Source organism: Theobroma cacao, chromosome 8 (assembly GCF_053813885.1).
Source record: "Theobroma cacao isolate CCN51 chromosome 8, ASM5381388v1, whole genome shotgun sequence".
Taxonomy (NCBI): Eukaryota; Viridiplantae; Streptophyta; class Magnoliopsida; order Malvales; family Malvaceae; genus Theobroma; species Theobroma cacao.
This window is the reverse complement of record NC_142646.1, coordinates 28,492,422-28,520,083: the sequence shown is the minus strand read 5'-3', so window position 1 is coordinate 28,520,083 and position 27,662 is coordinate 28,492,422. Positions and strand designations below refer to the sequence as shown.

Below are 27,662 nucleotides of genomic sequence, written 5' to 3'. Positions count from 1 at the left end.
TGCAAGAGCCTTCCAATCTTCATTTTGCTGGTGCTAAACGTATCCTTAAATAGTTGAAGGGTACTCACAGCCTTGCAATACATTTCACTGATAAATCTGATATCAATCTTATTGGATATTCTGATAGTGATTGGGCAGGCAATGTTGATGACTCTAAAAGCACATCCGAGTTTGTTTCTCACTTGGAAATCGAGTTTTCTCTTGGAACTCTCACAAGCAATCTCTTGTTGCTCAATCCTCTGCTGAAGCAGATTACATTTCAGCAGCTGAAACTTCCAATCAAGCCATATAGCTAAGAAAAATCCTAATTGATCTGGATCTTACTCAAAGCAAGCCTACTGTTCTTCTGGTGGACAACAAGTCAGCCATTGCATTGACCAAGAATCCAGTCTTCCATGGTAAAACAAAACATATACGTGTTAAGTATCATGCTATTAGAGATGCAGAAAAGAATGGTGAAGTATCAGTTCAACACTGCACTTCAGATCAATAACTAACTGATATAATGACCAAGATACTGCCAAAGCCGAGATTTGAATATCTCAGAAGCACGCTGAATGTCCAGGACGTAAACATTAAGGAGGAGTGTTAAGTTACTAATGTTTGCATGAAGTCAACAAGTCAAAGAATTTGAATGCATTTTGCTTTGTTGTACTAGTGTTTTGTAATTATGCTTGCTGTCATCTCTTGTTGTACGTGTATGCTTGCATGTTGTTATATAAGTTTATGTCTAACACTTGTGTTTGCATGTCATTACAAGTGTAATGCATGGATGATGTGTATATAAGCTTCTATTAATGCTTAATGAAAATTAAGTTACAACTATACACTTTGCTCTATTTTTTAAGTTTCTGGTTTTGGTGATGCCTTTCCTTACTTAAGCTCGATTATAACAGTTTGTCCTTGTGCGTTTGAGATGGTATGTGAGTATGAGATGATTGATGCATATTTGTATGTTTGTTGAGATGTATGTACTTGATGTGTGTAGGTTGGAGCATTGGAAGAGGCTGTTAAGTATGGAAGGATGGAATTGGCAAAATTTTTTGGGTTGGATGGATTTGATGATTTAGTGCAGGTAGTAAGAAAATTCTTTTCTTAACCTTTCTCTTCAGGCTATTGAGCTTGCTTTTAGAATGTGTGACATGACAAACATTATCGTTAGGGATGTGCTTAGTATTTGAAATTGCTTTTATTTGGAGCCCATGTTAATGTAGTTGGACATGTTTTAGCACACCATAAATTGCAGATACAAGCTTGATATAATTTGGTTTTGTTTTAGTGCATAGTTTTAAGAAAATTAAGATGTACAACTCTCTGTCTTTTCCCCTTGTGTGTTTTTAGATTGTGATGAGCAATTGATCTGGCGTGCATGTATCCTTTTATGCATCATTTCTGTCTGTGCGTGTGTGTGCATGCTTACTTTGTCTGTTCTGTTTGTCCGATGTTATCTTTGAGCTGAGAAAATTAGAGCCAGATCCTTATTTTTTCAGTTGCATCAAAAGCTAATATTTTAATTGGTTTTCCTATTAGAACTGTGTTGCTCTGCTGGCATATGAACGTCCACAGGAGTCCTCTGTTGGATATCTTCTTGAAGAGTCACAACGCGATGTTGTGGCAGACACAATTAATGCTATGATCTTATCGACAAATCCCAATATGAAAAATCTGCAAAGCTGTCTACATTCTTACCTCGAGAAACTACTGAGGCAGCTAACTACTTGCTATTTGGAGAGAAGGTCGTCAAATGGGGACCAGGGTGAAGCATTCCATTTGCATCGGGTTCTTAACAGTGGTAAAGACATCAAGTCCTAGCTGATATACGTAAATTGCACCACTGATCTTTTTCTGTCCATATCACCTATAGATCTTTGCTTAATACCCTTCTCAATTTACAAGTCACTAGATTGGTCTTACTATCTGCTATATGGAGTCGAGCACCCCCTTAGGGTCCCCCGCTCCCACAAAAAAAAAAAAGGTTCTACATTCTCTCTAAAGATGGGGTGTTTTCCCCATGTGCTTGTAAGCTTTTCTTCACAAACTTATCCTTTAAATGAGAGTTTCCAGATTTGCTGGATGCAGATTACAATGTGAATATTGTAGGTGAGACTTACACTTGATTGTGATTATAAACAATTCTATTACATAAACCTCTATAAATTAATACTCGAGGAATTAATAATCTTGATTAAATAATATTTTTGATCGATCCCAACTTAGATCAATATGGTAAATAAATAATTCGTTAAATTTATAAGATCATACATTTAAAAAAAAATACAAGCCTCACTTGATATATAAATTAATAATCTCATTATAAATCAAAATTATATATATACAGAACTCAATTAGGAAGTGTTTGTAAAATATAAATCCAATGTTACTTATTTTTCTTGAACTTGATGTTTCTTTGGATCTCATCTTTAACTTTTTTTGTATTGAACAAACCACTCATAGAAAACCTTATCTAGCTTAGGGAATTTTGGAGTTTTGTATCGTTTGGCATCACCTTTTTCAATGTTAGCTGATAAATACTTTAATGACCTCTTAATCGTATTTGATATTATTATTTGGCTCACTTGCAAGTTAAACTTTTCTGATACCCACTGTTGCAATTGCTTTCACTACAAGAAAATTGGTTTTTTCTAAAGAAAAATATTCTTTTATAAATTTCTAATGGATTTCTAATGAAATTTTGACAGAAATTTATTTTAACTTTTCTAATGGATTTCCAACTGATTATCAACTGAAAATTTCCATTGGAAATCCATCAAAATTTTTTTTACACAAAAAAGAATTACTCCTACCAAACTTTTCGACGGATTTCAGTTGGAATTTTCCAACGGAAAATAATTCGTTGGAAATATGTCAAAAAGTTTAAAAAACCAAAAAAATTTACTTCTACGAAACTTTTTGACAGATTTTCAACAGAATTCCCAACGGAATATAATCCATTGGAAATTCGTCAAAAAGTTTAAGAGATCAAAAAAATTTAAAAGCCGTTAAATTTTCCAACAGAATTTTTTGTTGGAAAAAGACATTACCAACAAAATATTCTGTTAGAAAATTCCATCGGTATTACTACTTTTTAAAATTTTTATTTAAATTATATTAAATTTTTAAAAAAATTTTATTAATCCTTTATAGGAAAGACATTTATAAAATTAAATATATACATACTGAGTTTTATAATATTAAAATTTTAAATACGTTTTCCTTTGCTTAATATTTTTTAAAATATTTTGAAAAATTTATTGAATCATAAATTATAAATTAATTGTTTCAAATTCATTAATGTTATAAAATTAAAACGTTTACAAAATAATATAATAAATATTTTAATTTTATAAAAATAAATGATAAAATCTAATAATATATTAAACAAAAACTAATAATAGTTTAGGTACATACTAATATTAGTTAATACAAATTATTAAAAGACTGATATATATAGTAAACTTATAATGTCACGACCCGGAACTCCCCATCGGGCCCGTGACAATCGCCGCGAGGCCTCGACAGACATTTTTCACCCCGAATGTCGATTGAAACGTCACAAGGCTTAGCATCAACTTCCGCATCTCTCCGGTGAGCAACAGTTATTAAATCTCGCATTTCAAAAAAATCATAAGTCATTTTTAAATAAGAACAATAAAATATTATTTTCTGGCTCACAGGGGTATTTTCGTAATTTTTCGTCAAAAATCTCAAAACTTGCTAAAAATGTAGTAGGTAAGCAAAAAATATATATTTAATGATTTAAAAACAATTAAGTATCTAAAACGTTCATTTGAAAGCAAATTGTTGACAACTAGTACTATTCAAAAATAATAAATAAAATATTCTATTTTCTCATAAAATAAATTTTTATAGAAATATTCGTAAATAATTTTTCGCACATGAAAGTAAAGTAAAAATTGTATGAATAGAAATACAGATAACCAAAATATAAGTTTTGATCTGCAATGACACGTGGGCTCCAATTGACCAAGAGGATGTAAGACTGTGAACTCTTACTTTCTATAATGCAGTTTCGAGCTTAGTTCTCGTCTTACTCGACTATCTACAAACTGTCCTGAGCCTGAAAAATGTTTAGGAAGAAGGGGTGAGATTTTATAATCCCAGTGAGTAAACAGATACCATCTAAAGCATCTAAAGCCGAGTAAATGGAGACAATTAAAATAAGTCATCATACTGTAATTTCATTACCTTTCAGTTCATTTCAACCAAATAAAATCAATCCATATAAATCGAGTAATCAACTTGGCTTATGAATTTCTTAAAACTTTGGCTTATGAATTTCTTAAAACTTTGGCTCGTGCCAAAACTCATACTCGGTGATACCTTGCGCAGGGCATCCAACCGAGTCCGCCAAGGTTGTTAAAATTTTGTATATACTTAAAATATAGTTTTAGTTTGAGAAAAATACAGTCGTTCCTTGGCGTTGGCTGAGTTCTCCTTCACGTGGTGGTTTGGCGTGAAGTGAACCCTAAGCTTTACCCCAGGAGATACCCTATGCGCCTCTCCGTTCAAGGTAATAATATAATGGAGTTTACCGTGCCCCTCTAATAGGCTGGTCCACGGAACCCCCTCTGCAGTAAATAATTCATATATAATCCACCAATCAATAAAATTCATTCTAGCATGACATGACAATTTATCGCAACCTAGCCTCTCAAGGCTGAATACACAGTATAAATAATTCTAACACAAAAATCAGTTTAGCCATTCATGCTCATATATTGTCATAAGCCATTCAATTTAAAACCATAAATTTACAACACAAGCAGGCAGTCTCCAATTACTCTATTTTCAAAACCAATATTCGATTTTTCAGAAAATTTATAAAATCATTTTATAAAATCACAATTTCTCTTAAAACATAACAATTTACCATTTAAACTCATTTTCTATAAAATCACACAATTGTATAAAACTACTATAGATAATTAAGACGATAATAAGTTTACTCACAGTATTAGGAGTAGAATACTCCTATCTTCCGCCCTCGGGTGCAGTCTCTTACCCGAAACAATTGACTCACCACCTATCCATAATCCATGACACAAAATTCAGTAAATTGTGTCAATTTATCATAAATTATTTCAGGCTCTTATCCATGCGTATGCACTAGATAGGATTTAAAATGTCTAGACAATCGCTTAATTGCGGTGTCCGACCTAACTCGCCTATACACGGTGTAAATTCCTAAAATCCCCAATTCGACTCCAATTCCATCCATTTCAATTTCAATTATCCAATTATATCCACAATACCTCAATGACTGTGAATTTGGTCCAATTTATCAGTTTGGACTATAAATTACGCTTTTACCCCTAGTGGGTAAAAATTTCAATTTATTGCACCGAAAATTCCCATTTAATTTCCAACCTCATAATTCATCATTTTTCCACCCAATTCTCTTAAAATAAAGTCAACCTCATCCTCACATACCATTGGCTAGATTCGGCCTAGGGAAATTCATGGAGAAGATAAATATTTTTCTTGTTGTTTTACTCATAAACATGCTACACTAACACTAAACACTAACATAGCTCAAAATCAAATTTATCTAACAACTTTCTCTCTCTAAACCCATATGACCAGAATTGAAATCATCCTCAAATCACATGATTCAACCATGGAAAATGATGGGAAATGCATGGGAAAGGTAAAGCACAAGACAAATTTAAGAAATGTTACCTTTTTTCACTTGATTTTTGAATTTCCACCTATTTTCCCTTTAAATTTCTTGGCTAGGGTTTTATTTTCTCCTTTCTCTCTCTTGTTTCTTGCTTGGCCGAATGTTGAAGAAGAAGAATGGGTGGGCTGATTTTTTTTTTTATGTCTTTTTATTGTTTAATGAAATAATATTATTTTATTCATATTTTAAATATTTTATTAATTCATTTTTTTTCTAGCCATCCACTTGTCCTACGTTTTCCACCATGCATTCCCTTTGACTTATCCAAGTCTTAAGTGAAATTTCCAGATTTTTCCAAAGTTTTGGTGGAGCAAATTTTTCAAAATTACACTTTTACCCCTGAACTTTTCAAAAATTACATTTTTACCCCAAAAATTGAAAATTTGCCATAATGCATAATTTTCACTCCTCATACTCATTTCACACTCCAAATAATTAAATTTGATCAAAATCCTTTCAAAAATTAAATTTTTGATTTCGGATGGTAAAATTACCATTTTACCCTTTTACTCCAAATTATACCGAAATTAAAATTTTTCACTTCTAAACTTCAAATCTTACTCCAATAAGTAAAATTATACTCCAATAAGTCAAATGGGGCCAAAAAAATCTTTTCTAAAATTCCCATTTTGTCCCCAGGTGGCAAATGACCATTTTGCCCCTAGATAGCAAAAATTCCGGTTTGACTCCAAATTGATCCTCGAACTCTGAATCACCATATTAAACCATTCTGGGACTTTAAAATTCTTAATTTCATCGTGAATTCTCTATTTAATATAGTTCGAGGCTTAAATCAACTTTGTTGTACCTCTAGGTACAATACCGACTTTTGTAAATTTTTCAAGACTCTCTTAGCATGCAAACATGCTATCCACCACATGTATGTCATGACAAATATTTCTGTAGAGTCGGGCTTGTCATCTTCTCCCCCACTTGGATCAACCATATGATCCTTCTTCTTGATTGATTTCGATATCCGGCTAAATATTAATATTTTAATATTATTTTATTAATAAAATATTATTTTATTCTAAAAATTTTATCTAGTCTCTTTGGTACCCAAAATACCTTATTATGCCTCACTTGACTTCCAAATCGCCTTTTATCTCACAAATTCTCCTCCGATAAAATTATTATTATTTTCTCACTTGCGAAATATTTTATCTTAAACTACTCCTTTCGTCTTTTATCACTTCTAAACATTTTAATTGACCTCAATTTGCATTCGATCAACTTTATTTATCACCATATCAAAGTATGGGGTATTTCATATAATTAGTATAATATATTTAAAATATATTAGTTTGTTATATGTATACAAATATTATATATATCTACTTATATATTGTCACGACCCGGTACTCCCCTCGAGCCCGTGACAACCGCCGCGGTGTCCCGGTAGACACTTATTGTCCGGAATGTCAACCCGAAACCCCGCAAGGCTTTACTATCAGTTTCTCTGTTCCCTTGTGAGCAACCATTGTCAAATATCGTGTTCTAAAATATTTTAAGCTGTTTCCAACTTTAAACAAATAAAATATTAATTTTTCGTCTCACAAGGGTATTTTGATCATTTTTCTCAAAAATTTTAAAACTGGCTAAAACGTAATATACAAGTACAAAACACACAATTCATATTCAAAATGAGCTTAAAAGTCTAAAATCTTCATTTAAAACGAAATTATGGTTATTTGAATATAATAAGAAAATAAAAGAAATATTAAGTAAAATATTCTATTTTCTTATAAAACAATATTTATAGAGTTATACGTGAATAATTTTTATAACGTAAAAGTTAAATAAATTTATACATACTTAAATACAGTAAGCCAAAATATTTAATTTAATTTACAATAACAAGAGTGCCCCCGAATAAACAAAAGTAAAGAGGACTGTGAACCTACGGTTTGGAAAATGCAGATCCCACTGTAGTCCTCGATGAGATCAGCTATCTACAGTCTATATTGAACCTGAAATGGGTGGAAATGAGGGTGATGAGATTATAAAATCCCAATGAGTAAACAAACATCATCATAAACATCTAGAGTTGAGTACATGGAGACAATAAAGTAAATCGTCATAAACTGGGTTATACAATTAGAACACATCTCGTTCAAAATACGTAAAAAGGCTTATGAATCTCATAAAAATCTAGGCTTGTGCCATAAATCCATTCTCGGGGACACCTTGGCCGAGGCATCCTACCGAGACCGCCAAGGCTATTGTCAAACCCTGCTTTGTAAAATAATTATAATATTATTCACATGCTCGATAGAATGTTTGTATATTTAGGAAGTTCGAGAAATCGTTAAAAGACGATATTGCCCCTAATGGTATCATTAAGTCGATTAAGTCTCGAACTAGTTCAAATAGGAATTTTAAGGTGAAATTAAGAGTTTCACAGTTCAGGGATGACTCAAAATGGTAATTAGGAGTTCGAGGATCAATTCGGAGTCAAATTGAAATTTTCACTATATAGGGGTAAAATTGTAATTTTTTCATCTACGGAACAAAATTTGAGATTTTGAGAGAATTTAGATCACATTTGACAAATTGGGGAATGATATGAGTATAAGGGATAAAAAATATGTCTATGGGCAATTTTTCAGTTTTTGGGGCAAAAATGTAATTTTTGATTTTTACGGGGGCAAAAGTGTAAATATCAAAAATTACTTCACCAAGACTTTGGATAAGTTTGAGAATTTTATCTAAGTTATGGATATTTAAAGGAATAATGTGTGGTGGAGATTTAAAGCTTGAAAGATAAGAATTTAAAAAAATGGACCAATAATGTAGTGACATGTGGCAAGTTTAGATTATTATATTATTTAACTATAAAAATCAGCCCACACCACCATTTTCTTTTCATTATGGCCGGCCATAGCAAGAAAACAAAGGGGAAAAGAAAAACAAAAACCTAGGGGGAGAAATTCAAGGAAAAATTGGTGAAAATTCAAGGAAACAAGTGACCAAAGGTAAAATTTCTTGATTTTGACTTGTGCTTTACCTTTCCCATGCATTTCCCATCATTTTCCATGGTTGAATCATGTGATTTGAGGATGAATTCAATTCTGGAAAAATGGGTTAGGAGAGAGAAACTTGTTAGATTAATTTGATTTTAAGTTATGTTAGTGTTTTAAGTTAGTTTAGCATATTTAGGAACAAAACAACAAGAAAAGAATTTATTTTCCTCCATTACCATTATTGGCTGAATTTTCTAGGGGAATATTGGCTGATGATCTTGATGTTTATTTGAGGAATTATGATGAATAATGATAAATTATGAGTCTAGAAAAATAATGGAAATTTTTGGAGCAAAAATATGAATTTTTACCCATTAGGGGTATTTTCGTAATTTACTATCAGGACTGATAATTTGCACCACACCGAGGGACATTAAGTCAATTTGGGTGCAATTGAGGTATAGAAACTGAAAAAAATTAATTTGAGATTAAATTGGACGCGTTAGTAATTTAATCGGGTAATAGGCCGAATTAAGTCAGCACCGCATTTAAGCGGTAGTCGGATAAGTTGCATGTCATATCATGCATATATATCGAGCCTGAATTGATTTTATAATGGTCAAGCATTGATGCGGTGAATTATGTATTGTACATTGTGGATAGGTGGTGAGCAAATTACACTGGTAAAAGTACCAAAATTGTGCTTGAAGACTGGGATTAGGAGTACATCGACTCCTAGAACTGTGAGTGGACAATTTATCGTCTTAAATATCTAGAGTAATTATACTTGTTTGATGCTTTTATTGAATGGTGAATTTAAATTATAAAATATTATGTTTTCCAATTAAAATGTTTTTTAATAAAAATGAGATTTATACTGGTTTTGAAATCAAATATTGTTTTGGGAAAATTGAGTATATGGAGACTGTGTTGAAATTTTTGATTTTATATGTTATTGAAATTGGGGCTTATGACACTATGGTAGCATGATGGCTAAATTTTTGGGGTTGGCATGAAATATATGAACAATTTTGGATTGGTCTCGGTAGACTGGATTACATTTTATTCGCCATATTATGCTACTGGAATTTTATGGGTCTGGTGGTATATTAAACGGTCACTGCAGTGGTGGGGGTTTCCGTGGACTGCCTATGAGAGGGGCACGGTAACTCAATTATATACTTACCTCCGGGGGGAGATGTTGGGTGAAGTATCTCCTGAGGTATGATTTGAGTGCACCTCACGTTCGGGCCACCACGTGAGAGTGAGACTCAGCCAACGTCAAGGAACGGCTGTGTGTCAGATGTGAAAACATGTTTATGGGTATGGGTCATTGAACAGCCTTGGCGGTCTCAGTGGGATACCTTGACGAAGGTACCCGCGAGAATGATATTGGCAGGGGCCAAGTTTAAAAAAATTCATAAGTCGGGAAAATTTTGATGAAAAGAAATTATTTGGTATAGATTGAAACGAATTTTGTGTTATGAACATTATTGAGATATAACGTTTTTATATTGTCTCCATCTACTCGACTTTAGATGCTTTTGATGGTAATTGTTTACTCACTGGGATTATTTAATCTCACCCCTCTTCCTATCCATTTTTCAGGCTCAGGACAGTTTGTTGATAGTTGATTAAGACGAGAATTAATCTTGGAGTTGCATCATAGGAAGTAAGGGTTCGTAGCTCTACACCTTCTTAGTTAGTTGGGGGCCCACGTGTCACTGTAAACGAAATTTCATACTTTAATTATCTTTATTACTGCATGAATAAATTTATTTTACTCTTACGCTACAAAAGTTATTTTAGGAAGACTTTGAAAATATTGTGTTTTAAGAAAATAGAATATTTCATTTAATATTTTTATTATATTCAAATAGCTATAATTTTACTTTAAACGAATGTTTTAGACTTCAAAATTTAATTTAAATCATGAAATATGTGTTTCCACTTACATATTACATTTTTTCAGATTTCGAAATTTCAAAAAAAAAATAACGAAAATGCCCCAGTGAGCTAGAAAATAATATTTTTATTGTTTTGAGTTGGAAACAACTTATGATTTCTTGAAATGCGAGATTTAATAACTGCCGCTCACCGGGGAGATGCGAAAGTTGATGCTAAGCCTTGCGGGGTTTCGATCGGCATTCGGGGTAATGAGTGCTTATCGGGACGTCGCGGCGGTTGTCACGAGCCCGATGGGAGTTCCGGGTCGTGACAGCTATTAAAATTCACATTTCCATAAATCATGTTTTTGTTTTGAAAACATAGCCGTTCCTTGGCGTTGGCTGAGTTCCCCCTCACGTGGTGGTTTAGCGTGAAGTGAACCCTAAACTTTACTCCAAGAGATACCCTACGCGCCTCTCCGTTCGAGGTAAGAATATAATGGGGTTTACCGTGCCCCTCTAAAAGGCTGGTCCACAGAAACCCCCTACTGCAGTGATTAATTAATATATAATCCACCATATAATAAAACTCAATAACATGATATGGCAATTTTGTAATTCGTAGTTTTTCAAGGTAACCAAACAATTCGCATTTCAATACAATTGCCAACTAGCCAATCATGCTCGATTTATCATAAGCCAGTTAATTTAAACAATCAAATTGTCACAATTAACAGTCTCCGTGTACTCTATTTTTCAAAATCACTATTAATTTCAAAACAATTTATAATTTAATTTCATTGAAACTCATTTATTCATAAAACATGAAAATTTATCTTTTTAAATTCCTTTTTCCATAGAATTCATGAAAGCATCTAAAAACCACCCTAGATAATTAAAATGACAGTAAATTTACTCACAATGTCTAGAATGCAGACTTTCGAAGCACTCTGTCTATTGGTCCTCGGATGCAATTTCCTTACCTTTATCGGAAGACTCACCACCTTCACACAGTACAAAATCGAGAGTTTCACCAAGTTGGTACTAAATCAAAATTAAACTAATTTAGACTACCAATGCATGATATGGAATGCAAAAATGCACTGGTAACTATCTAAACCCGGTATTGGCCTAATTCGTCTTATCACCCGATTAAATTCCTAACGGATCCGTTTAAACTCCAATTTAATTCTTTTCAGTTTCTATACCTCAATTGCATCCAAATTAACTTAATGTCCCTCAGTGTGGTGCAAATTATCAGTCCCAACAGCAAATTACGAAAATACCCCTAGTGGGTAAAAATTCGTATTTTTGCTCCGAAAATTCCCATTATTTTTCTAGGCTCATAATTCATCATTCCTTAACCAATTATCCTAGAATAAAATCAAACTCATCCTCACTCACTACATGGTAAATTCAGCCATTAATGGTTGGGGGAGAAAATAAATTCTTTTCTTGTTGTTTTGTTTCTAAATATGCTAAACTAACTAAAAACACTAACATAAATTAAAATCAAATAAATCCAACAACTTTCTCTCTCCTAACCCATTTTTTCAGAATTTAATTCATCATGAAAACATGTAATTTAATCATGGAAAATAAAGAGAAATGCTTGGGAATAAGAAAACTCAAGCTTAATAGAAAAAACTCACCTTTTTCACTTAATTTCCTTGAAAATTCACACTTTTTCTTTGATTTTCTCTCTCTAGGGTTTTGTTTTTGTTTTCTCTCTCTTCTTGCTGGTTTGGCTGGCCATGGGGTGGAAGATGGGCTTATTTTGTGCCTTTTAAAAAGAAAAATAATAAATTAATAAAGGCATGACACATGGCATCATGTCATTGGCCCGTTTTTAAAATTTTAAAAATTTAAACATTTTATCTCCACCACATGTTTAGTCAAGGGTCAAAGATGAAGACAAAGGAAGACCATGTGCTGGAAAAAATATCCTGGTGGTGGAAAATTACAATTTTGCCCCTGAGGTGGCAAAATTACCATTTTACCCCTATACTCCAAATTATACCGAAATTAAAATTTTTCACTTCTAAACCTCAAATCTTACTTCAATAAGTCAAATTATACTCCAATAAGTCAAATGGGGCCAAAAAATTCTTTTCTAAAATTCCCATTTTGTCCCCAAGTGGCAAATGACCATTTTGCCCCTAGTTAGTGAAAATTCCGATTTGACTCCAAATTGATCCTCAAACTCCAAATTGCCATTTTAAGTCATCCATGAACTGTGAAACTCTTAATCTCACCTTAAAATTCCTATTTGATCTAGTTCGAGGATTAAATAAACTTTGTTATACCTCTAGGTACAATACCGACTTTTGTAAATTTTTCGAGACTCTCCTAGCATGCAATCATGCTATCATCACATGTAAGTCATGAATAGTATTTTATAAGGTCGGGCTTTACATATATAAACCTGTATTAATATAAAATTAACTGTCAATTTTAAATGATATAATTTTTATAAGTTAATATATATATATATGAAATATTAAATATCCTACATATATATTAATATGTTATAATTATTACAGCTATGTTTAATATGTTAGATTATAATAACTTTTGTTTATATGATTACATTTACTAACTTTATTAGTAATTATTACCTTAGCTTTTATAACATATTATTTACAATTAGTTATTAGTTATACAAACTTCATAATATATATATAACATTATAACATATAATTTGTGTCATTAATATATATACAATAAAGTAATATAACATTATATTTTACATTGATTATATTCATATAAGATAATTCTAATATTACTTTGAGTATGCCATTTTTTAAGATTAGTTTCATATTATAATTTTAATAATTGAATTGATGAGTACTATATAACTATATAACCTTATAAGGTATACAAAAATAATAATACTTGATGTATACTAATATTAGTTAATATAAATTAAGAAGAATTGATAGTAAACTCAATTAAATAATATACTTAAAATATATTAGTTTATTACACCTTGATAATGGTTCATAATATAAAATGTTATGAATATATATATTTGTATAAATATACTATATATAATAAATTTTTACATAAGTATTACTATACCTTATAATAAGTTTTTCATATGTGATTATATCATTATATGAATCATACGAACTATATATATATATATATATATATATATATATATATATATATATATTAAACCTATATTAAGTATAATAACTATATATATATATATATTATATATAATTGTAATATAGAAATATTTAATTTTTATATAAGCATTTCTATAACTTATAATAACTTTTACTTATATGATTATGCACAGTTAATGAATTTATCAATTATTACCTTTGTTTATAATATATATATATATATTTATATATATATATATATATATAAATAGAGAGAGAGAGAGAGAGAGAGAGAGAAAGAGTTTAGTAGTTATTATTATATATACAAATTTTGTAACATATAAAATTATAACATATATTAATTTGATACTGTAAAACCCGACCCTATAAATACATGTCATGACATACATGCACTGAGTAGCATGTTATTATGCTAGGAAAGCACATAAGAAAAGACAAAACCCGATATCGTACCTAACGGTACACTTGAGTTGATTTAACCTCGAACTAGTTCAAATAGGAATTGTTGGATGAAATTTAATATTTTATAGTTCAGGAATGACTAAAAATGATTGTTCGGAGTTCGAGGGTTCATTTGGGGTAAAATTAGAAATTTTGATATTCAAGGGCAAAATCGTCATTTTGCCACCTAAGATAATAATTTGATCATGGAGTGAAATTTTTGACCAAGATTAACTATTTGGAGTATAATTTAATGATAGGAAGTGAAAAAGTTTAATTCTGGTGATTTTTGGAGTGTAGGGGCAAAATCGTAATTTTGCCACCCATGGACAAAATTTGAGATTTTGAGAGAATTTTGATCAAATTTGACAAATTGGAGAATGGTATGAGTATAAGGGATGAAAAATATGTCTATGGGCAATTTTTCAATTTTTGGGGCAAAAATGTAATTTTTGACTTTTACGGGGGCAAAAGTGTAAATTGTAAAAATTACTCCACCGAGACTTTGGATGAGTCTGAGAATTTTATCTAAGCTATGAATATATGAGACAAGTGTATGGTGAAAATTTGGAAACAAATGGATGAAATTTTAAAAATGGGCCAATGGGAAAGTGACACATGGCATTTTTTTTAATGAAATAATATTATTTTAATGAAAAGTCAGCCATTTAAACCCAAATTTTGAGTGCTGGCCGGCCATAAGGAAGAAAAACAGAGGAAATAGAGAGGAAAGGAAGAAGAAAAGAAAAACCAAAGAGAAACAAGAAAATTCAAAGAGAAATTCGCGGTTTTCGACCGTTTACGCGTCTAACGGTAAGATTTTTCGATTTTAGCTTGATTTCTACCTTTCCTATGCCTTTATTTCCATTTAGCATGCTTGAGGAGAGAGATCAAAAAGTGATATCAAGGGCTGGACGAAATTCTAGGAGAGAGAAATTGAAATTTTTAGGTTTTGATTTTTAGTTAAATTGATAGTTTTAGTTAGTTAAATGTGTTTAGAAATTAAATTGGGCAAGAAATCAGTAAATTTTCACAATACCCACTCTTGGCTGGATGCTCAATGCTGTACAATGATGATGAATTGATTTTATTCTAAGGAAAATGAAGAGAAATGATGAAAAACGATTAAACGTGATAGAAAAACAAAGTAGAAAATTTACCGAGTTAATGTCCCATTTTTGGCCGAATTTTCCAAGGAAGGGAGTGAGCTGATTTTGTTGTTTTTAGAAGGTTATTGGCTGATATTTAATGGTTAGAAATGTTGGAGAGAGAATGGGATGATTTAGAGCTAAAATGGAGCGCGTTAGCAATTTATCGGGCAAAGTGCCAAAAATAGGTTAATACCGCATTTAAGTCGTTTTAGGCTATTGCATTTCATACCATGCATTAGTATAGGATTTAAGTTAATTATATAGTGATTTAGCATCAATGTGATGAATTGTGTAAATTTTTGTAATGTGTCTAGGAGGAGAGCCTTCCGGAAAAGGCAAAGAAGTCGTACCCGACGAGTAGTGATCGGGGCGCTTGAAAGCTTTTATTTTGTACAAACAGTGAGTAAACTTATTATTATTGTAAATTATCTAGAGTTTATTTTAAATGCCCTTTATGTATTTTATGAAATGAGAACGAGATTAAAACGGGATTTTTGATGTTTTAGGAATAAATGTGACAAATAAAAATATATTGTATTGATTATGAAATTGAGTAATTGGAGGCTACAAATTGACTTGAAAAATATATATTTTCCTAGGAATGGCTTATGCGAAATGAGTATATGTGGCTATATTTTGTGAATGCATTGAGAAATTTATGTAAGTTGTTTTACTATGCAGGCTGGATAATATAAATAAAAGCCACGTTATACTGTCGAAATTTTATTAAAATTGGTGGGTTAGTCACTGCAGTGACGGGTTTCCGTGGACTGCCTATTAGAGGGGCACGGTAAACCCAGTTATATAGTTACTCCGGTTGTAGAGGCGAGGAGGGTAACTCCTGGGGTAGTATTAGAGTTCACTTCACGTCGAACCCCCACGTGAATGTGTAACTCGGCCAACGCCAAGGAACGGCTGGTTTTAAAAATAAAAATGTGTTTCACGTGTGAATATTTTAACACCCTTGGCGGACTCGGTTAGATGCCTCGGCCAAGGTATCCCCGAGGATTAGTTTTGGCTTGAGCCTTGTTTTTATAAAAGACATAAGCCTTAACAATTGTTTTGGTAAATTACAAATATTTTATGGTTTAAGAAATAAATTGAAAACATTATGAAATGGGTTGAAATTTATTGTTTAACTTGCCTCCATTTTACTCGCCTTTAGATATTTATGATAATGTCTGTTTACTCATTGGGATTGCAAAATCTCACCCAACTCCTTTCCACCCATTTCAGGTTCAGTATAGACTGTAGATAGCTGATCTCATCGAGGACTACTATTGGATCTGCATTTTCCAAACCGTAGGTTCACAGTCCTCTTTACTTTTGTTTATTCGGGGGCCCTCTGGTTATTGTAAATTAAATTAAATATTTTGGCTTACTGTATTTCAGTATGTATAAATTTATTTAGCTTTTACGCTATAAAAATTATTCACGTATAACTTTATAAATATTGTTTTATAAGAAAATAGAATATTTCCCTTAATATTTCTTTTATTTTCTTATTTTATTCAAATAATCGTAATTTCGTTTTAAATGAAGATTTTAGACTTTTAAACTCATTTTGAATATGAATTATGTATTTTGTACTTGTATATTACGTTTTAGCCAGTTTTGAAATTTTTGAGAAAAAAATGACCAAAATACCCCTATGTGGCGAAAATTTTATTTTGATTGTTTTTGATCTAAAATAGTATATATTCTCTAAAGACTCGATATCTAACAATGATTGCTCACAAGAAAGGAAAGAAACTGATATGTAAGCCTTGCGGGGTTCCGGTTGGCATTTCGGATAATGAGTGTCAATCGGGACGTCGCGGCGATTGTCATGGGCCTGAGGGAGGTTCCGGGTCGTGACAGATACTATATAATATAAATATATAACTTATATATATATATATTGATCTCTAAGTAAATTGTATTTAAAAAATAATATATTTATTTAATAACTAATAAACAATATAGATTATATGAAAAACAAAATAGTATTATATATTTGATAATATTAAGTAATATATAATATATTATGTTTCTCTACCAATAGTTCCTTTTGAAAATTATTGAAACTATAACTATCTAATAAGAAGCCCATATCAAATACTATACAATCGAGACTTCATGTCCAACTTTTCCCCAAATTTTCAATCTTTCTCGCCCTTGGCTCATCCCCTTGCCCTTAACCACCTCTTGTCGCCCTTTACTAATCCGTGGTGATCTGTGCACCTCGCTTACAGCCTCTTTACCAAATTTTCATTCTCGTAACCTCTCTTCCTCCTAAGATCAAATGTTGTTTTGGTCTTCTTGGGTTAACTTTTAGCTCTATAATCAAACGTTATTATGTTAAATAAGTTGTTGCTTTGTTATTTGTAGAAAAAATAGAATTAGAGGTGCTTCATGGCTGTAAAGCCTGACTTTATAAAATATTTGTCATGACATACATGTGATGGATAGCATGTTTGCATGCTAGGAGAGTCTCAAAAAATTTACAAAAGTCGGTATTGTACCTAGAGGTACAACAAAGTTGATTTAAGTCTCGAACTAGATCGAATAGAGATTTTATGGTGAAATAGAAAATTTTACAGTTCAGGAATGATTTAATATGGTGATTCGGAGTTCGAGGATCAATTTGGCGTCAAATTGAAATTTTTATAACCTATGGGCAAAATGGTATTTTGCCACCCGAGGTTAAGATGTGAGTGTTGGATGAAATTTTTGACTAAGATTGATCAAGATTGACTATTTAGAACATAATTTGAGGTTGAGAAGTGAAAAATTATAATCTTGGTATTTTTCGGAGCATAGGGGTAAAATGGTAATTTTGCCACCCTAGGGGCAAAACAATAATTTTCCACCACCAGGACATTTGTCCAGCACATGGTCTTCTCTTATCCTCATTTTGACCTTTGACTAATCATGTGGTGGAGATAAAAGGTTTAACATTTTTAAAAGTTTTAAAAATGGACCAATGGAAACATGCCATGTGTCAAGCTTAGAATATTTTATTATTTTCTATAAAAATCAGCCTATAAACCCCTCATTTCTCTCCAAATATTCGGCCACACTAAGAACAAAGGGAAAAAGGAAGAGAACACACCCTAGGTGGGGAATTTGAAGAGAAAAAGTGTGAAAAATCAAGGAAAATAAGTAAAAAAGGTAAGATTTTTCAATTTAAACTTGAAATCTATTTTCCTTAAGCATTTCTCCTTATTTTCCATGGTTAAATTACATGTTTTCATGATGAATTCATGGCTGGTCAAAATGGGTATGGAAAGAGAAAGATGTTGGATTGATTTGATTTTAAATTATGTTAGTGTTTTTAGTTAGTTTAGCATATTTAGAAGCAAAACAACAAAAAAAGAATCCATTTGCCCCATGAATCTTCATTGGCCGAATCTTCCTTGATATGTGTGGGAGATGGATTGTTATTATTTCAAGAGAAATGGCTTAGAAAATGATGAATAATGGTGAGAAAATTAAGTAGGAAAAATCACAGTGTTAGTGCACTGTAATGGTCGAATTTTTTCATGAAGAAATGGGAAGGTTTTGATGCTGAAATTGGTGTTATTTGAATAATGTTTGGTGAATTGAGGTATTAGAAAAGAAATGGAGTAATTTGGAATTAAATTGGACGCGTTAGTAATTAATCGAGTGATAAGACGAATTTGGCCGGTATCGAAATTTAGATGGTTCTTCGTTCATTTTGCATTCCATATCATGCATTAGTAGTCTCAATTTGTTTAATTTTGATTTAGTACCAATGAAGTAAGTTTCTTGATTTTGTACTATGTTAAGGTGGTGAGTCCTCTGATAAAGGCAAGGAAATTGCACCCGAGGACCAGCAATCTGAGTACTTCAAAAATCTCTATTCTAGACATTGTGAGTAACCTTATCATCATTTTAATTATCTAAAATATGTTTTAACTCAGTTTTGGTGAAATTTTATGAAAAATGAGTTAAATGGCTAATTTAGGTTTTATAAACAAAAATGTGTTTAAATGAAAAGATTTTATAAATTATCTTGAAACGAAATAACGATTTTTGAAAATAGAGTAATTGGAGACCACCGGTATGTTGTAAATTTATGATTGGAAATTGATGGCTTATGTTATATTGTTATTGTGTTGGCATGACTAGCTGGGCTGTGTTTTATAAATTGTATGAATTGTTTTATTTTACCCTTGCAGGCGGGGTAGTAAAATATTAGCCCTATTATACTGTCAAAATTTTATTGTATGGTGGGTTTAGCTTGCTGCAGTAGGCGGATTCTGTGGACCAGCCTATTAGAGGAGCACGGAATCCGGATATATATATATGTACCTTGGTCGGAGAGGCGCGTAGGGTATCTCCTGAGGTATGGATAGAGTTCACATCACACCAAACCACTTTGTGATGATGAACTCCGCTAACGCCAATGAACGGCTGTGTTTTTCAAATTAATAATTTGTTTACATGTATACGAAATTTTTAACAGCCTTGGCGGACTCGGTTAGATGCCTTGGCCAAGGTATTCTAGAGAATGATTTTGGCAGGAGCCAAGCTTTTAAAATACTCATAAGCCATGTTGATTATTTAAATGAAATGAGTATTTATGTTATGAAAAACATATTTAGATGAAATGTTTTAATAGTCTCTTTTTACTCGACTTTAGATCTTTTGAATGATGTTTGTTTATTCACTAGGATTATAAAATTTCACCACTCTCATTTCCACCCATTTCAGGCTCAGAATAGGCTGTAGATAGCTGATCTCATCGAGGACTACCGTTGAAATTGCATTTTCCAAACTATAGGTTCACAATCTTTTTTACTTTTGTTTATTCGGGGGGGTCCACTGGTTATTGTAAATTAAATTAAATACTCTGGCTTATTGTATTACAGTATGTATGAATTTATTTTACTTTTACGCTACAAAAATTTATCTACGTATAATTTTAAAAATATTATTTAATAAGAAAATAGAATATTTTAATTAATATTTGTTTTATTTTCTTATTATATCCAAATAATCATAATTTTGTTTTAAATGGAGGTTTTAGACTTTTAAACTTATTTTTAATCATGAATTATGTGTTTTGTACTTGTATTCTATATTTTAACTGGTTTCGAAATTTTTGAAAAAAAATAACCAAAATACCTTTGTGGGAAGAAAATTATTATTTTATTTATTTTAAGTTGGAAACAGTTTAAAATCTTTTAGAACATGATATTTGGCAACGGTTGCTCATAAGGGAAATGAGAAACTGATATTAAGCCTTGCGAGGTTTCGGATTGACATTCCGGGTAATGAGTGTCTACCGAGACACCGCGACGGTTGTCACGGGCTCGAGGGGAGTACCGGGGCGTGACAATGGCAGTGTCAAGTTTGCAACCAAGCTCAATCCAAATACAAATGCCCCTCTTGTCTTGTTCCTGTTAGGTGAGGGCTAATCGTGCATCAAATACAAATAAAACGCAGCGGAAGAAAATTTAAAATTAAATTACACTTCACCTTTTTAGGATCTTTTTTATGTCAAACTGAGTACAAAATTAAATTAAAAATAAAATATATATGATCATTTCAAGTTTACCTAAATAGCAAAGGTTGATGAATCCTTTGTTAAACCATCAAATCAGCTTTCAAAAAGCTCAACCACCTCAGCCCAGTTGTTGCAAACCAAAGCTGTCCAAGGAATTCTTGTGCAGCCTCTAATGGTGATCTACACTAATGAATTAGAAAATCCGTTTTTAAGGATTGAGACTGCTACGCCTTGACAATATGCTAGCAAAGATGGTTCATAAACTCATAATCCACACAAAATTGTAGGGCTGAACACACAAAAAAAATCAAGTGAATGAAAAACTATTTTTCTTCACACAAGGAACGACAAGACAAAAGGAATTTCTAATGTGCCGTTCTTCTTTTTTTTTAGCCGTTTTCTCTCATTTTGTTTGGAGGCTATAGCAAGGTATTTATACCTTGGATTAATTTTAAACCTTAATTACAAAACTACTTTGTAATTGCCAATTAATCCAATAATTTGAATAAACAATTTAATTAAGTCCTTAAGAAGCCCAATTAACTTAATTGTTTAATTTAATCAAATAGACCCAATAACTAAATTAAATAATTTAATTAATTAAGCCCAACAATTTAATTAAACAATTTTAATCAATTAGGCCCTATGACTTAATTAAACAAATTTAATCAATTAGGCCCAATAACTTAATTTTTTAATCTAATTAATTAGGCCCAATGACTTAATTAAATAATTTAATTAATTAGGCCCAAGGATTTAATTAAGCAATTTAATTAATTAGGCACAACTTAATTAAACAATTTTAGTCAAGTACTTGAGAAGCTTATAACTTCTAATTTGATTAAGTCCAACTTAATCACATTTCTCATTTTATTCTCAACATTCATTTTAGGTGTGTGACCCATTAAGCTTCTAACATGTTGGCAATAAACTCAACACATAATTCTTAAGTTAAACTTAAAATTAGATAAATTTAAACTACTTTAAATTTATCATTAATCAAGTTAACTACCTAGAGTTCATAGACTAAGATTGGGATCTAGCAATCCATCATGGTCACTCAAATGTTAGAAAAGTCAAGATGGTTTTACTCAACCTTTTAGTGATAAGTTTTTCAGTGTAATTCATTCTCTCATCATATATCTCGGAGATTATAAGAGTATGGTGCAGTGTCTACTCTTATTGATCTCCATATTAGTTGTTAAAGTTTGATCATCAGCTTTATAAAAGACTTACGAAACTCCTTTCATAATATTGAAGTTGCTTTGGCCAAGGACTTCAATAAGCTAATATCAACCAAGAAAGTTAAGATATGTCCCCTGCATCACTTGGGGTGATGATTCTTATCTTGACTACTCATTTGCCTTCACATACTTCATGCTATACCCAAAAGCATCCTGTTTTGGCATTTTTGATTAGGCACCCATAGGGATGAAATCAACGCATAGCACTCCACACATAAGACAATTTAGTGTCTCAAGTTTAGGGAGTATTTACATAACTGACACGTGAAAAGTATTGCATAAACACTTGAGTGAAATGCCAAATGCACTTCTCATGACGGGTCATGTTCAGTGAACTTGCTCTCCTAGGCAAGCACCTACATTCTAGTTTCAAGTATCTCTATACTTCAACCTATGAGATCAATTGCTTACTTCTCAAGTAAGGAACCTAGAATGTACCAGTCTCTAGATATCATTGATGTCCAATCTCAATGATACATTGACTGAGAACATTTTGAGATTACGCTTTGATGCATAAGAATCTCATAACTGCAACCCATTACAATTCCCTTCCAAGGCATATTAATCTCATGGACTTCATCCAATTAGACTTATAACTTGTTATAATTGATGTTTTATTGATTAAGAAAAACCTTTAATTATTCAACATGAATGATGTTGTTGCATGATTGGAATCAAACCTTAACCAATCCCAATTGGCTGTAGGGCTCATCCCAATAGTTCCTTAGTAAGTTCTGCCTGCTCTCTCTCTTCTTTTCCTTTTTTGTCTGAGTATTTTTTATTTTATTATTTTCTTTTTCCATTACTTCCCAGATGTTCTCTGGCATGTTTCAAGAGACACAAAGGTATGGCACCCGCAATCTTGCTTAATTTTTTTGTTTCTTTATTATTGAAATCCAATAACTCTTCACGTATGTTGATTAGATGTTTGAATTTTGCTTCATCCTTTTGCATACACTATGGGAAATTTCTTGGCCTAATGCTTTCCCATCGACTTATGTTCTGATAAAGTGATGAGCTTAACATTTTACTTCTGCTTTAGCAGTGTTACAAAAGTCAACATTTTTCTTCTGTTTAGTGATGTTGAAATATGTGTGAGCCAAAAGAACAAGTGAACCAATGGCATACGGTCTCAAGCTTAGTTTCCACCAGCCTACAAACAATTTCTAAAATCTGAGTTTTGTAGTCAAAGATTAAAGTGGGAATCTGAGTATCATTTTCCTGTTTATCCTACTTGTGCTTTTGTAAAGTCTTAAGGTGGAATCTTTCATCGTGATACTTAGATACAGGAACTAATTTGCTTCTCTACATAATGCAGAAACCCCCCGCACCAAGTCAAAATCCAGAGGAAAAATCTGGTGAGAACTTCTCATCTTGAATTGGATGTTTTTCATATGACCAATTTCATGCTTTAATCAAGGGTGCTTGTGTTCTTCATGAATTTGATATTCTAAAATATTATTTTATAAACTGGTACATGTTGGGAGATGATAATATTATTGCATATATGTCTTACTAAGTTTGTGGCCTTGGGAGTGCTTTTTTGTGTAGATGATGCTATAAAATTTGACACAGTGATAACTTTGAATTTTTAATTTTCTTTCGTAATATCAAGAATATCAACACTTCTTCTAGTCTGTTCAACAGTCCATACCGAGCTGTATAAGCCAATTTCCGGTATAAGTGATATATAGTGTCAATTATTTGGGATAGTACATATAAAGCATATATATATTGTCAATTACGTATAAAGCATGGGAGGAGAGATAGTGCATATTGATATATTTCCGATATTGTTTTTACAATCTTTAAGTTTTCCCTTTCCGCCCCCAAACTCATGAAAAATAGTATAGTTCATTTGTTTGAAAGTTTCTTTATTTGGCTTTTGTTGCTACTTGGTCTTCAAGAATGTAGCTTTATTCCTTCATGAATAATCCTTCATGTTTCTGTGAATGCAGGGGTAAGCAGAGATGAAGAGACACTTTTGTCGACAGTTTATCTAAGTAAGTAAGAATTTACTTCACTTCTCTTTGTACATGTGGTTCCTACCTCATAGTGTTTTGAAAGCATAATGAATTGGAATGTCACCTTCCAGTTGAAGATTCATTTCTGTTTAGTAGAAAACCATTTTTGAACTGTACCATCCTATTTTGGTCCAGCTCCATTTCATCCTTTTGCTTTGCTTCAATGCAGGCTTAAGTTCTAGTTGGGTCTTATTATGGGCTGTTTTTTATTTTATGTTAGGGTATGGGCCATCACATCATTTAACTCTAGGAATAGAACTTTTGAAGCAAGTAGGCTAAGAGTAGGGCATTTTGCACTGCCACTAGACAAGATGGTATGTTTTTCTAGGTAATGAAGAACTGTTAAACAGGTCCTGAGCAGAGCAAAGGAAAATATTTGACATGAATTCTTGAGCCAAGACAATACTTGGAATTTTTTAAATTAGTTAGATAGGAATGGTTCTCACATGGGTGTTTTTGTCAAATTGTAGATTGTTACGAAATACTTCAAAAAAATTTTGTTAAAAATTTTGGCTTGGTTATGATTTGATAAATATACAACTGCAACTTAACACCTTATATATATAGTTGTGTAGCGTAGAAGTGGCTTATGGCAAGAAAATGAAACACATGGGTTTAAATGCTTTGAAGTTAAGGGCTTTTGAAACATTTGTTCTTAATTAACTTGTTTTGCTAATTTATTGGATATGTTTTCAATCTTTGTCCTTTTTTTTTTTTTTAAATTGTACTATTTAAAGTAGCAATATAATCCCTTTGTGGGGGCTCCATTGTACTGTTCCAGCTCAAGTCATTAGCTTAATGCAAATTCTCTTTCCCTCTTTTATTTTCTTTGGATTTTATTTTTTCTTTAAATATGAGAGATGAGAAGGGCCTAATTGGAACACTTCTTATTGTTGGTGGGAATGAGTAGGACAAGTAAGGCATTTCTCCATTATGCTACAAAACTTCCAAAGTCACATGTTCCATATAACTCCTTTTGTTTTGTGCTCTCTACCTTTTCTTTTTTGATGTAGATTGATACTACATTCGAGCTCCCTAGTCCTCCAGGACCATAAAATGTAAAGCATGAGGCAAGTTACTTCAATTAATTTATTTATTGTTTGTTTTCAAGAAATGTATATGCAGTTTGGGCCTCAATTTCGTGCAGAACTCCGGCAACACAATCTTCCTTGGTCAGTGGTAATGTTCTACATTATTGCTTTTGGCTCATATTTCATGGTTTCTTCTAAGCAGTGTTATGTGGTGATAGTAATCAATTTGTGGTGACTTTAAGTTTGATACTGATCTCCAGTTGGGTGTTTTTGTGAAGTTGACTATAGCTTTTGGATCTCTAACATCATTAATTTTTTATTGAAAGGTTTTGTTTTTTTTTTATATAATTAAAGAAAGGAGGATTCGAACCCTGCTCTTTAGACAGGGATTCATGAACCAACCAATGAGCTAAATGCTCGGATGGTATTTAAAGGTTTTGTTTGAATTTGATATGTTGTCTATTTCCCTCCTTCTATTTATAACCACATCACAGTTTATAGCTGATGTCAACAAATATTCTGCTAACCGTTTGCCAGTTTCTGGGATTATCACTCTCATAAAGCGCAATCCTTCACTGCGGTTAGTAGATGTTAATACCAGGGAACAGTCTTAAGACAAAGAGTTCTGTTAAAGAGATATATGTTTCTGGAGGTCAGCATGCATATAGCTTAGCTCAAATATAAAGCTCTTTCCTATACATTTCTGGTTTCAAATATAAAACTCTGGAAATGTTGCCTTAAATCTATTGTTCAGATACACTAATTTTAGTTTATTGTTGGCTTAATTTCAGATACATTAATGTATTAAAGTGACATCTTTGGCTTTTTGTTGGCTTATTTTAGTTTTAAATGCGTGTTTCTCTTATAAATTTTGGATGCCAATTGATAATTTATTATCAAAATTTTAATTGGTAATTTTTATTGGAAAGGTATTACCGACATAACATTCTGTCGGAAATTAGTAAAGAAATTACTGTTAGAAATATATCACCAATGAAAAATTCCGTTGAAAATTTCTTACGAAATTTCGTTCGAAAGTTTGGATAAAATTTTTCATCGATGACGTATTTCCAATGAAAAATTCCGTTAGCAATTTGTGACAGAATTTCGTGGGAAATTCTTTTCCAACGAAAAATTCCCTTGGAAAGTTTTGACAAAATTTTTCCTCAGTGATGTATTTCCAACAGAAAATTTCGTTAGCAATTTGTGACAGAATTTCGTGGAAATGCTTTTCCAACAGAAAACTTTATTGAAACTTTTTAATGGAATTTCGTGGGAAATGCTTTTTCAACAGAAAATTCTATTGGAAATTTCCAATGAAATTGCAACGAGACAGTCAACAAATTAAGCATTTTTTTTCTGATGGATTTCTAATGAAAAGTATTTTCTATGATACTTTTACTGATGGAATTTTCAATAGATTTTTTCATTGGAAATCTATCGCAAAAATATATTTCCAACGAAATTATAACTTTTTTCAACGGAAAAGTTTCTCAGAAAAATCTTGTTTTTTAGTAGTGTTTTGGATGCAATTTGGATTTTCTATGTTATACTCACACAATGTTTTACGCATTTTATCCGTAATTGTTAATTTTTTATATTTTTAAGATGAAAGTCATTGTGTTTAGTTTTACTGTTTGTGATATTATATGTTCTTTTTATAAATGTTTTTGCTTAACTTAAGTTTTATGAAGTATATTAATTAAGTATATATAGAATAATGATATATCGTAATTTAGTAATTAGGTAATATATGTATAATCACTATACACAATATATATATATATATTTTAATAATAGGGCCTAGCTACCCTATTAAATTTTATTAAATACGAAATAAAAAATACATAGGAGGGGGAGCTAAACCGTACCTCCAGGTTACATGATCATAACAAAATTTCGAAGAAACACCTAGAGTAGGGAAATCAATTTTACGTGCATAACTTGCTACGGTAAAACAGATATTCCCTACTATTACATTGAGGCAATATAGAAAAATAAAATTTAAAACAGAAAATGTAATTTACTGCTAATTCGTGACTCTTCTCTGGATTTGCGCGCTAGAAATATCTCTCGCGTTCCCAACTAGTTGCAAAGTTCACCGAGACGGCGTCTTCATCCGAGTCCTCATCATTTTCCCCCATATCCACGGCTCTATCTAAGGCTAGACTGAATATTTTATCAATTGAAACTTCAGTATTTGAATGTCTCCTACGCTGTACCGGAGGATGGACTTCAATTTCTGCGAAATTTGTTTCGAAGACAAAAGGAACAGACTACCCTGATAAATTAATTTTTTATTAATATATACACAATATATATATATATATTAAGTTCAATGTTTTAGAAAAAAAATAAAGACTACCTTGATAAATTAAATTTTTATTAATTAATGTATAAATTAATAAATTGTTAATTTATCAATTAAATAATGTCTCGATTAGTTAATAAATTTTTATAATCTCAAAAATATTAATTTATAGAGATTTTATTGTAATTATATTATGAAGATTCCTACCACTTGTCGTCATTTGATTGTTGGAAAGAAATCTTTTTTAGGGATACTTTTGAT

The 27,662-nt window shown here is 31.7% G+C and overlaps 4 long non-coding RNA genes across 4 annotated transcripts; 2 read left to right on the top strand and 2 right to left on the bottom strand.

Annotated features, from left to right (window-relative positions):
• Positions 1 to 3,444: 3,444 nt before the first annotated feature.
• Positions 3,445 to 5,804, bottom strand: LOC148761304 (uncharacterized). Its single transcript, XR_016028045.1, has 3 exons — positions 5,701 to 5,804; positions 4,972 to 5,044; positions 3,445 to 4,078 (listed from the first exon to the last, which is right to left on the bottom strand). It is a non-coding gene; the product is annotated as an uncharacterized LOC148761304 (long non-coding RNA).
• Positions 5,805 to 7,494: 1,690 nt separating this feature from the next.
• Positions 7,495 to 12,315, bottom strand: LOC148761302 (uncharacterized). Its single transcript, XR_016028082.1, has 3 exons — positions 12,203 to 12,315; positions 11,471 to 11,554; positions 7,495 to 7,671 (listed from the first exon to the last, which is right to left on the bottom strand). It is a non-coding gene; the product is annotated as an uncharacterized LOC148761302 (long non-coding RNA).
• On the top strand, positions 8,574 to 10,471 carry LOC148761303 (uncharacterized). Its single transcript, XR_016028010.1, has 3 exons — positions 8,574 to 8,676; positions 9,328 to 9,407; positions 10,273 to 10,471. It is a non-coding gene; the product is annotated as an uncharacterized LOC148761303 (long non-coding RNA).
• Positions 12,316 to 14,834: 2,519 nt separating the features above from the next.
• LOC148761301 (uncharacterized) lies at positions 14,835 to 16,639 on the top strand. The gene is made up of 3 exons (XR_016027815.1): positions 14,835 to 14,938; positions 15,591 to 15,675; positions 16,513 to 16,639. It is a non-coding gene; the product is annotated as an uncharacterized LOC148761301 (long non-coding RNA).
• Positions 16,640 to 27,662: the final 11,023 nt, after the last annotated feature.